This window comes from Trachypithecus francoisi, unplaced genomic scaffold (genome assembly GCF_009764315.1).
Source record: "Trachypithecus francoisi isolate TF-2019V2 unplaced genomic scaffold, Tfra_2.0 Lachesis_group13, whole genome shotgun sequence".
Taxonomy (NCBI): domain Eukaryota; kingdom Metazoa; phylum Chordata; class Mammalia; order Primates; family Cercopithecidae; genus Trachypithecus; species Trachypithecus francoisi.
Window position 1 is genome coordinate 1458683 of NW_022681458.1, and position 12585 is coordinate 1471267.

Below are 12585 nucleotides of genomic sequence, written 5' to 3' on the forward strand. Positions count from 1 at the left end.
CGTGTTTATTTTTAAATATGTAAACTGGATCACTGTACACATCATGTTTGAAATGTGCCTTTTTAAATGGATAACACGCCTGGTCTTTCACATACAGATGCCTTTTCCCCCTTTTATTACATATAATTTACAGTAAAATTCCCCCATTTTAATATATAGTTCTGAAAGTTTTGACAGTTACGGGGTTGTGAAACTACTACTGCAGTCAGGATATAAAAAGTTCCATCACCCCCAAAATATTGCCATGGCCTTTGTCATAAATGTCTCCTCCCAACAAACTGTGGCTGATCTATTTTGGCCTAGAATTTTGCCCTTGAGAGAATGCCATATTAATGGTGTCAACAGAAAAAAACAAACTCCGCAAAATATTTTAGAGAGGTTTATTCTGAGCCAATATGAGTGGCTGTTACTGAAACACCAGGGGTTCGCTCTAGGTCTTTCTGCTTCCTGCACAGAAAGCCAGTCACTGAGACAATGAGTATTGCCAAGGAAGAAGGCTGTAATTAGCAGTTGCAGCTGAAGAGATGGGAGCTCAATCTCAATCCATCTCCCTGACTAAAACTAGGGGTTTATATAGCAAGGAAAAAATGTAATAATGGGTGAGAAAGCAGGAACTTGGGACAGGCAAGGAAGCAATCATGGTGAACAAAGGGCCTGGAGTCACATGGAATGCCATGGTCTGGTGAGTTTTAGTTCATTGATACTTTTTGAGACTGCGTTTCAGGTCTTTGATACTTTTTGAGAGTCCTGAAGGTCTTCCTGAGGAAGGAACTCAGATAAAACATATTTACGTTTCAAGCTTTAAGACCAGAAGAGTCAGTTTTTATGTTTATCTGGAAACAACTCTCTGTAGGATCACTGGGCTGGTTTCAGTCCCCCTTTTTATTTATCAGTTCCTCAAATGGGGAATCAGGTCGCGGATCTTTCTGGCTGCTCCGTGCTGAGGAGAGGCGTTGTGGGCAGCTCCATACCATGGGTGACCATGTGGTCACTTAGGAATCAAAGGTTAATATAGAGTTTTCTTCTAAAAGACAATCTTTCTGTTTCCATTCCCCCACTTGCATCAAAGATAAATCACAGTAGGACAACCTACTTGCAAAATAAGCATCAGTTTTCTAGTGCCCTGATTACCCACACAGAGTGCAGCAAGAACCATGGTTCACATAGGCTATCCTGAACTGGCTTCACTGGAACCTCTCACAAGGCCATTTCAGTCAAAGCCTTGGGAAAATAACCTCCAACTGTGTCTCATTATAAAATAAAACAGATTCTTATTAAACATATGCAAACTAACACATTGCCATGAATTAAGAATATTCACAAATAGTTTAAAAATTCTGGAAAAATTAGGCAGAGAGAGAAATATGACTCAAATTTTGTTTACAAATGTATACTCAGTACACTTAAAGTATATTTCAAGGTTATAAATAGCTCAAAAGAAAAAATTATCCTGACTCTGGAAGACAAAAGAAGAATCAGCAATATTTCAAAAAAAAAAAAAAAAAAACGTAAAAAGTATTACAGTCCTCCATTAGCTCACTCCATGCAATCAACTCCTGCTCTCCATCATATTGGATTAGCAATGTGTATGAACACATCAGCCTTCCAATTAGTGCAGTGGAAGTTTTCTCTGTCATCCAATGGCACAATCTCCAAAGTTATTAGAAACCTGAATTCAATAGTCCTTTTCATGAACTCTCCCAAAGAAGCAAGCCCTGGATGGTAGCTGATTATAAGTCACTTTTTTGAGAAAGATCAAAGCAAAACAACAATTGTGGATGACAGAAGTCTTAAAGCAGCCATAGTCAGAGACACAGATGACAAGAAAATTGTTCATTTCTGTGTCATATAACAATTTAACATAATAATAACATAATCATTAACTATTACTGACAACATATATTTAGACATATTAGAATTTCAAGAATGTCATAAATCCTGGAACACGTATTAATAACATATGTATATAAATATAACGCAAAGAAAGTTAAATACTACCTCACAATTTACAATGCTTCCTGTGTAATTCTAATATAACAAATAAGCCTAATATGTCTCTCTTGGACTTCAGGAAGCCTAATATCCAAGAAAAGTTAATTTAAGAACAAAAATACTGAATTTAGAACTTGAAAATTTGCTGCTGAAAAGCCTGTTTAAGGTTTAAGACACTTGATGTAAAAAAATAGGATCACAAGTTACTATAAAACAGGTATTTAGCCACAATTATAATACAAAAACATTTTCTCTTTGATAGCATACTCAGTTTCCTGACCAATAAGACCTAAACAAAAGACAGTATGACCTATAATGTCAGCACTTTGGGATGCCAAGGTGGGTGGATCACTTGAGGTTAGGAGTTTGAGACTAGCCTGGCCAACCTGGAGAAACCCTATCTTTACTAAAAATACAAAAATTAGCTAGGCGTAGTGGCGCATGCCTGTAATCCCAGCTACTCAGAAGTCTGAGGCACAGGAATCACTTGAACCCGGGAGACAGAGGTTGCAGTGAGCCAAGATTGTGTCACTGCACACCATCCTGAGTGAGAGTGAGACTCTGTCTCAAAAAAAAAAAAAAAAAACCACAGCATGAGACCAACTAAATCTGTCTCCCTCTCTCCCTCTATTTTTTATTCTGTAGTTTTACTCAAAAGGTAAACAAAAATCTCATCTCTTACATGAAAAAATTTTCAAAAGAGAAAACCATATTTTACCTTTGTATGGTGTATTATTAATGTTAAAGTTAATTTTAATAAAGCCTTATAAACAAATCTATCTAATTTTAATCAGTTTAACCATAAGATAAGATTTCTATGTACTTTTTATAATCTTTTACAGTTTTCTGTGAAAGACCAGATCAGTGCTCCAAGGAAACCATTTATTCTGACACATGGGCCCAGATACTGGTCTTGCATTAGTGCACTTTTGATACTAATGTTTAATTTATAGAAAGACTCTGAACTAATACTATTTCTCAAAATCAGCCCTTAAAATCTTATGCACCCACTGCTTCTGCAATAGTCCCTGGCCCTAGAGGGATTGAACAGTTTTGATTTCTGGCCGTGTCTCATGAAAGCAGTTCATTTTGATTGTCTCCTCCTGGGTCTAAAGATGAGGCTTCAACTGGTGTCAATACTAAAGATGTAGCAGGGGTTGGTGCCTTCTTCAGACCCAGGATTCAAAGCCCTGTAACTTAATAGCATAAGGATTACTCAATAGGATATTTATACTGCAGAAAGTCCTATCATTCCCTCTAATATGTTACAAATTAAAACACTGTGATTTGGTGTCTGAGTTACTGCCTGCAATACTTTTTTTTTTTTTTTTTTTTTTTTTAATGAGACGGAGTCTCGCTCTGTGCCCCAGGCTGGAGTGCAGTGGCAGGATCTCAGCTCACTGCAAGCTCCGCCTCCCGGGTTCACGCCATTCTCCTGCCTCAGCCTCCCAAGTAGCCGGGACTACAGGCGCCCGCCACCTCGCCCGGCTGGTTTTTTGTATTTTTTAGTAGAGACGGGGTTTCACCGGTTAGCCAGGATGGTCTTGATCTCCTGACCTCGTGATCCGCCCGTCTCGGCCTCCCAAAGTGCTGGGATTACAGGCTTGAGCCACCGCGCCCGGCCTTACTGCCTGCAATACTTTAAACCACTGTATTAAAGAGTTAGGTTGCTCACTGCATATGTCTAGTTGCTAGCGCTCTAGGGACAGAACTGTGACTGAAAACATCAAAGTGTGGTAAGTCCTATGCTAAACTTACCAAAGTGAGACAACTAGCTTTTCTTTCCATTATTTAACCTATTTACTGTTTGCCCCAAGAAAACTCATCTCTAATCCTAACGTAACATCATATACATTAGGATTAGAGACAAGTTCTGTTTAGAAATAACCCAAGAAGAGTTTTTAATTTTATTTTTACATTGAAAATCAGATTTGCTTCACCCTCAAAGAGCATGTTTATGTAAAATTAAATGAGTGTTGGCAGCAAGCTGCACTTTTTTTTTCCTAAATGGGAAATGGGTTAAAATGATGGTAAACACAAACATCAATTTTGTAAATTCAATATTAATTTCCTTTTCTTTAATCTCCTTTCACTTAAATATTATATAACAAAACAGTGACAAAGTAAGAACAAGCACACCCATCTTAATATATGGTTCTGAAAGTTTTGTATAACTTCTTTTCAGCTATTTTAAAAGGATATCATCACATATTTACAAGATTGGTTTCTAGATACAGTACTGACAACTGATTAGGTAACTTGCACCACTAAAATCTTCAAATCAGTGCAACACTTGTGCGTACTTTGTGAGTACACAAATGAAGGCCCATCAGTGATAAATGGCTTAGGATCAAAAATCACTAGAAACTCTCACTTTTTAATTATCATTACTTAATCCAAGTGAATGTCACTTAGTTTTAATAATGGTAAACACAACTAAATTAGTTTGAGAAAAATCCCAATTAATATAATTTCTTTAAGGACAAGGCCAATCTTTCCTAAACATTAAAACTTTGTACCGACATCACAGTTTTTTTTTTTCTCATTACTTAAAGGAAAGATTGGAAACCAACTCAAATTGATTGAATTGAATGACCTTGGAAATAACATTTAAACATTTTTATTCTCACCTACTTTTTCAAGTAACAAAAATAGTGTATGTACTATTTCTGCTCAGAACTTGTAAAACAAAGTCTTCTCCAGATCATTCAAGGTAAACAAAATCAACCATGTTTTAATTGGCTGGTGTGCTCTATCAATTTTTGCAGGCTTGACAAAGGTAGCTTAGGAATTCTAAATAAATAGAACAAATGATGACTTGTTAGAAATACATAGAAATAAAGTGACTATTCACAGAACAAAATAAAAGCCTTCCATTAAAAAACTAAAAAATATCAGTGGTTTTATATATATGTATATATAAGTAAAACCCAAAGGCAAACAAAGAGCAAATAATTGAAAATCAAAAGCAAAAACAAACAGGAAACCAATCCCAGATCTTTCTCCTACTCAGTTATCAGTTGACCTTGGATGCTACAGTATTACCCATAGCCTAAAAGAGCACATAATATTTTGTTCCTTGCACACAAATTAATGTCTTTAAGGCTGCCAACACCACTATATGTTTTGTGCTATTAAGAAATTCACTTCAGGCACATGACCAGTAAGTACCTATCTATGCAGAAGAGCAAATGCAGTGTGAAGCAAAGCAATGTAGGTATTTACATGATATTTGGCTCCATGTTAAATCTGGCTTCATGCTTAATTCTTATTAAAAAAAAAATAGCTGGGTGGGTGCAATGGCTCATGCCTGTAATCCCAGCACGTTGGGAGGCCAAGATGGGCAGTTCACAAGGTCAGGAGATCGAGACCATCCTGGCTAACACAGTGAAACCCCATCTCTACTAAAAAAAAATACAAAAAATTAGCCAGGTGTGGTGGCAGGCACCTGTAGTCCCAGCTACCTGGGAGGTTGAGGCAGGAGAATGGCATTAACCCGGGAGGCAGAGCTTGCAGAGAGCTGAGATTGCACCACTGCACTCCAGCCTGGGCAACAGAGTGAGACTCTGTCCCAAAAAAAATTACTAAACCGCTAATGTATTTAATGGCAATATTTCTTAATTTACTTCATCAAGAGTAAGACCTTTAACTCTGAGCATTGTTAATTAGCCAAACTTCTCCAATGTTCTATCAGGTTTTAAAGAATATTTTACTATCTAAACTTTTTCAACTTTCTATTTTCTCTGCATATTCATGAAGATAGACACACACAGAAACAGGAAAAAACTACATATGCTTTACACAGACCATCTGTGACATGCTTGGACTTTGTTTTTCCTAAATTTTCTTTTCTTTTTTAAGTAACCCATCATTTTAGGACAAAAATTTACCATACAAGATTTTTTTCTTGTGAAAAATTATTTTTTATTTGTAACCTTCCTTAACAAAAATATATCTTCATATCCGTAACTTTCTTCACATCTCTCTCCCCTACTTACTGGTTCCTTTCTACTTTGTTTCATAAATAACCTTTTAAGTCTATAATTTGAATTAACCTTTAGATAACTTTTGAGTTGGACAAAATTCTTCTTTTTCTCACTAAGAGCACATCTTCTTTGGTATATTTTATATACAGAATTATAATTAACTATAATTTTTATTCTTAGTAACCTTACATTTTAGTGAAACCCTAGGAAGCAAGAAATCCTAAACTATCAGATATTAGCATTTTATAGATAATAGTTCCACAATTTTTAGAAACATATTTCCCCATACCATAACCTCTTCTTAATTGGAAATGACTTGGGTATCTAATGAACATCAAAAATAATTATAAGGTTTTAAATTACACAAAAAGTTCAACTATAGCACTTACATAATGTATATAAATACATTTTATTTTTAGCAATTTATCTAGATTTTTATGTATCATTTATTTCCTTGTTAACCATTTTATAACCTGTGAATATTAAGTATTCATCTAAATAAGAACCTTAAAGTTAACTACATGGGTATTTTCACCAATAACTCAGAAGACTCAGCTGCTTTCATTAAAATAACAACATTAAATTAGTCATACTTATCAAAAAATTCACAGAAAGATAATATTGTTTTGGCTGGGTTTATAGTTTTATAACCTCTATGCCAAACCCTGATATCTCAAAATATCTAGCAAAGACAAATATAAAACCCAGATAAAAATATATGCTGACAATTCTGAAGATACTTCTATTTTTATTTTACCTGTAATTTCTTTTCTTTTCTTTTTCCTTTTTTTTTTTTTTTTTGAGACAGAGTCTCGGTCTATCGCCCAGACTAGAGTGTAGTGGCACGATCTTGGCTCACTGCAAACTCCGCCTCCTGGTTCATAACATTCTCCTGCCTCAGCCTCCCGAGTAGCTGGGACTACAGGCACTCGCCACCACACCCAGCTAATTTTTTTTTTTTTTTTTTTTTGTATTTTTAGTAGAGACAGGGTTTCACTGTGTTAGCTAGGATGGTCTTGATCTCCTGACCTTGTGATCCACCCATCTTGGCCTCCCAAAGTGCTGGGATTACAGGCGTGAGCCACCGCACCCAGCCTATTTTACCTATAATTTCAAAGCCAGTTTGTTTAGTGAAGATTTACTTAAGTCTTGTGAAAACTGCTTGGACTTATTTACTTAATTAATGAAATTGAAAACTAAGTACATAATTTACCTAATTAAATAATTTACTTAATTTATGAGTTGAAAATTGCTTGGACTTAATTTATGAGTGCTCTTTTTTTTTTATAAACCAACTTGGTAGACTCAACATATAATAAATGTGTATATATAAACACATCTAGACATGTACACACACACGCACACACCCACACACAGACACACAGATTCAATAGTTTTTACCTTTGAACTCTAGCCATGAGATAGCAATACAAACTCACCGGTCTACAAATTTGTTTACATGGCTGAACTTTGTTAGCCTCAATAGGTAATCCAGTGAAGGCCGTGGACCAAAATTTTGGGTAAAGCAGTTTCCATGACAGTTTGATTTTTTTTTTTTTTTTTTTTTTTTGAGACGGAGTCTCGCTCTGTTGCCCAGGATGGAGTGCAGTGGCATGATATCAGCTCACTGCAGCCTCTACCTCCCAGGTTCAAACAATTCTCTGCCTCAGCCTCCAGAGTTACTGAGATTACAGGTGCCTGCCACCACGCCCAGCTAATTTTTGTATTTTTAGTAGAGATGGGGTTTTGCCATCTTGGCCAGGCTAGTCTTGAACTCCTGACCTTGTAATCCACCTGCCTTGACTTCACAAAGTGCTGGGATTACAGGCATAAGCCACTGTGCCTGGCCCCCTTTTTTTTTTTTTTCTTCTGAGGCGGAGTCTTGCTGTCACCCAGGCTGGAGTGCAGTGGCACAATTTTGGCTCACTGCAGCCTCTGCCCCGGGTTCCAGCAATTCTCCTGCCTCAGCCTCCTGAGTAGCTGGGATTACAGGTGAATGCCACTATGCCCACCTAATTTTTGTATTTTTAGTAGGTGGCGTTTCTCCATGTTGGCCAGGCTGGTCTCGAACTCCTGACCTCAGGTGATCCACCCACCTTGGCCTCCCAAAGTGCTGGGATTACAGGCGTGAGCCACTGTGCCTGGTCAGCAGTTTGATTTTTAAAGGCCATACCTCCCCAGACTCCAAAGAGCACTTGGGCCAAACAGCAACCCAGAAGAACATCACCTGAAACAGACTAATCCGGCCCAGTCCTGCTTAGGTCCAGTGTGGTGGCTCATGCCTGTAATCCCAGCACTCTGGGAGGCCGAGGCGGGCGGATCACGAGGACAGGAGATTGAGATCATCCTGGCTAACATGGTGAAACCTCATCTCTACTAAAAATACAAAAAATTGCTGGGTGTGGTGGCACGCGCCTGTAGTTCCAGCTACTCAGGAGGCTGAGGCAGGAGAATGGCGTGAACCCTAGGGGGCAGAACTTACGGTGAGCTGAGATGGCACAACTGCACTCCAGTCTGGGTGACAGAGCAGGACTCTGTCTCAAAAAAAAAAAAAAAAAGCAACATAAAAGCCACACGGAACTCCATCTTGCTTTCCCATTGAACAGCAAACTCTGAATTCCAAAGAATATTGGGGCCAAACAGTATTACAAAAGATTATCAGTTTTCTGAATTTTAATTTCCTATGACACACATACAAACAATCACCAAAATACAATCCAACTGCTGCAGCAAGAAAGAAACCCCAAGAGTGTCCCAACTGAAACAGTCGGGGTGCTTCCTCTCTTCATCGATTGGGCTTGGTCACCGTGCAAAAATTCCTTTGGAATTTCCCAAATTAAGAGCTGATCCTGCTGTCTGGCACTCACAAAAGATACTCACTTTCCCAGACACACACACAACACACAGTTACAAACAAGCTCCCAGGAGTGTCCATACTGAAACAGTTGTGGTGCTTTCCTCTCTTGGTCAGTTGGGCTTGTTGAACCACAAATGGAATGTCCTTTAAAAATGTCCCAAATTGAGAGGAGCAGATCCTGCTGTTTGGACTCACCTATCTTGATGCAGATGTCAAATTTCAAAGACAGTGCTTCTGAGGCAATCAGGAATGCTTCTGGGGCTGGTAGCAGGGGGCCAGAAAGAGACAGATACGTACCTCCAGCCAGAATTGGGCTGGCGTCTGTTTAGGAGGGCTTCTGAGACTTCAGGCCTTCAGCAGCTGATCCACGAGCAATGCGTTCCCTGTCAGGGAACCAAAATCAGTTACCAGAACACCACAGGTTCAGTCTGGGTCCTGCTGCTCACCCCACAGAAAGCCAGTCACTGAGACCAGGAGTATCGCAAAAGAAGAAGGCTTTAATCGGGTGCTGCAGCTGAGAAGACTGGGGCTCAGTCTCAAATCCATCTCCATGACTGACTAGAACTAGGGGTTTAGATAGTAGGGAAGAAATGTAACAATGGATAAGAAAATAGGAACTCAGGAGGGGTAAGGAAGCCATCATGGTGAATGAGGGCCTGGAGTCTCATTGGATGCAGTGATCTGGTGAATTTCAGTTCTTGGATACTTTTTGAGAGGTCGGGGTTCCTTTCCTGAGGAAAGAAGCACATAAAGTTGCAAGCTTTAAGACTAGAAGGGTCAATTTCTGTGTTTATCCTAAAAACTGCCTGTGGGACTGTTGGGTCAGTTTCATGACCGTGGCTCAGGGAAACATAATCTCAAGGAGCCCTGACAAAGTGTGCCTGAGGCAGTCAGATTCGTCTTATATGTTGAAGGGAGAGAAGAACTACGGCAAAGACCTAAATCAATACATGGAAAACACACATTGGTTAGGTCCAAAAAGGTGGGCTATCTGGAAGAGGAGGCTTACAGGTTATAGGTGGATTCAGGGACTCTGTAATTTGCAGTTGGTTAAAGGCTCGATCTAAAACTTGGAGTCAGCACAAGGGAATGTTTTAAGTTAAGGATGCTGCATAGAAAGATTGATGGTCTGCAGGTGTGGCCTATTGGGGACAACCCCACCCCCGATATTTATCATGGGTTCTTTTCTATTCCCTAAGCATCTTGGCTGGTTTGAGAAATAAAGGGAAAGAGTACAAGAGACAGAAATTTTAAAGCTGAGTGTCTGGGGGAGACATCACATGTGAAAACCAGCAAGTTTTTATTAGCAATTTTCAAAAGGGGAGGGAGTGCACAAATAGGGTGTGGGTCACAGAGATCACATACTTTACAAGGTAATAAAATATCACAAAGCAAGTGGAGGCAGGGCAAGATCACAGGACAACAGGATGGGGTGAAATTAAAATTGCTAATGAAGTTTCAGACACTCATTGTTATTGATAACATCTTATCAGGAGACAGGGTTTGAGAGCAGACAACCTGTCTGACCAGAATTTATTAGGTAGGAGTTTCCTCGTCCTAATAAGCCTGGGAGCACTACAGGAGACCGAGGCTTATTTCATCCCTTCAGCTTCAACCATAAAAGGCGGTCACCTTAAGGGGGCTGTCTATAGACCTACTCTCAGGGTGCATTCTCTTTCTCAGGGATGTTCCTTGCTGAGGAAAAGAATTAAGCGATATTTTTCCTATTTGCATTTGAAAGAAGAGAAATATGACTCTGTTCCATCCAGCTCACTGGCAGTCAGTTCAAGGTTACCTCCCTTGTTCCCTGAACATCGCTGTTATCCTGTTCTTTTTTCAAGATGCTCAGATTTCATATTGTTCAAACACATATACTCTACAAACAATTTGTGCAGTTAATGCAATCATCACAGGGTCCTGAGGCGACATTCATCCTCCTCAGCTTATGAAGATGATGGGATTAAGAGATTAAAGACAAGACAGGCATAGGAAACCACAAGGGTATTGATTGGGGAAGTGATAAGTGTCCGTGAAATCTTCACAGTTTATGTTCAGAGGTTGGAGTAAAGACAGGCGTAAGAAATTATAAAAGTATTAATTTGGGGAACTCATAAATGTCCATGAAATCTTCACAATTTATGTTCTTCTGCCGCGGCTTCAGCTGGTCCCTCCGTTCAGGGTCCCTGACTTCTCGTAACAGTGGCCTTGCCATGTTTGGCCTTAGGTTCTGTTTATAATTGAGTATCTTATTGCCACAAAGCGTCTGTTTTGTCAGCCTTCTTGTCTCTATTTTAACATTAGTGCTGGTCAGTTGTGTCTGAACTCCAAAAGGGAGGGGTTATAGCAAGGTCTGTGTGACTTTCCTTCCTGCTATGGCCAAGCACGCAGTTTTCCAGGTTTTTCTGGGGTCCCCTTGGCCAAGAGGGAGTCCAGTCAGTCTGTTCAGGGGGTTTGGGATCTTATTTTTTGTTTGCAGTGAAATCACACAATGTGCAGCCTTTTGAGTCTGGCGTCTGACATTTAGCATCATGCATTTGAGATTCATCTCTTTGTTCCAGGAGTTTGTTCCTTTTTATTGCTGAACACATTTTCATTGTGTGGAGCTACCATGGTTTATTCTCCTGATGAAGGACATTTGAGTTGTTTCCAGTGTTTGGCAGTTAGGAATAATCCCATTGTTAAAAACTTAAGCCAAATTAAATTTAAAGGAGTTTAATTGAGCAATGAACGATTCATGAATCGGGCAGCCCCCAGAATGACAGCAGATTCAGAGAGACTCCAGCACAGCCACATGGTAGAAGAAAATGTATAGACAGCAAAAGGAAGGTGAAATACAGAAAACAGAAGTGAGGTACAGAAACAACTGGATTGGTTGCAGCTCAGTGTTTGCCTTATTTGAACGTGGTTTGAACAGTGGCTACATTTGATTGGCCAAAACTCAGTGATTGGTGCAGGTGTGGGCTATGGTCAGTTTACACCTCCTCTTGTTATAGTTCATGATGTACAGAAAAACCTTTCCACCAAACTGAAATATGTAAGGAGGCAACTTTAGGCTGAACTTGGTTTAACACCATTATAGACATACACATTTAGTCGTTTTTGTACATGTCGACATGAAGCATAGGTCTCCGTGTCACTTGGGTAGATACTTGGGAGTGGGACTGTGGGGTCATGTGGTGATTGCTTAACCAAGTGGCTGTTGTCAACCTAAAGGAAGAGACTGAGGCAAGATTTAATGTAAGTAGAGTTTCGAGGACTGCAAGGTTTGAGGACTGCAGCCAGAGAGAAATAAATTAAAGTTGCCCTGAATACATGCTCCAATTAGCAGCAGTTACAAGTGAAGTTTTAAAGGAACAAAGAAGGGGAAGTTCTTAAGTTATCTACCAAGAATTTACATTGGTTCATTAAAATCACAGGAGCTATTGACTGGATTTTTTTTTTGTATCAGAAATCCTACATACATGAAGACAATAGGTGAGGGTCACATTGTGGAACTTGTGATAACATTTTGGGTAACTTACCAGCAAATCTGGAAACTGTAGGTAAAGAAAGGAAAAACAAAATGCCTTGAAACAATTACCCTGGGCTTGGCTGCAGGGTCAGGGTGGGGGCCTGACTGAGGCCTCTTGCTGGTCTCTCTGGGCCTCATCACTTTAGCCAACCTCACATTCCTCAGGCTGCCGTGAGATATCGGGAGAACCCGCTCCCGATGTTTAATATGGGTTCTTTTCTATTTCCTAAGTGTCTCGG

The 12585-nt window shown here is 39.3% G+C and overlaps 1 protein-coding gene across 3 annotated transcripts in view; it reads left to right on the forward strand.

The window, feature by feature from the left end:
* ANKMY1 (ankyrin repeat and MYND domain containing 1) overlaps positions 1-12585 on the forward strand; it is a 73878-nt gene that overhangs the window by 5135 nt on the left and 56158 nt on the right. The gene's annotated exons all lie outside the window — the stretch shown is intronic.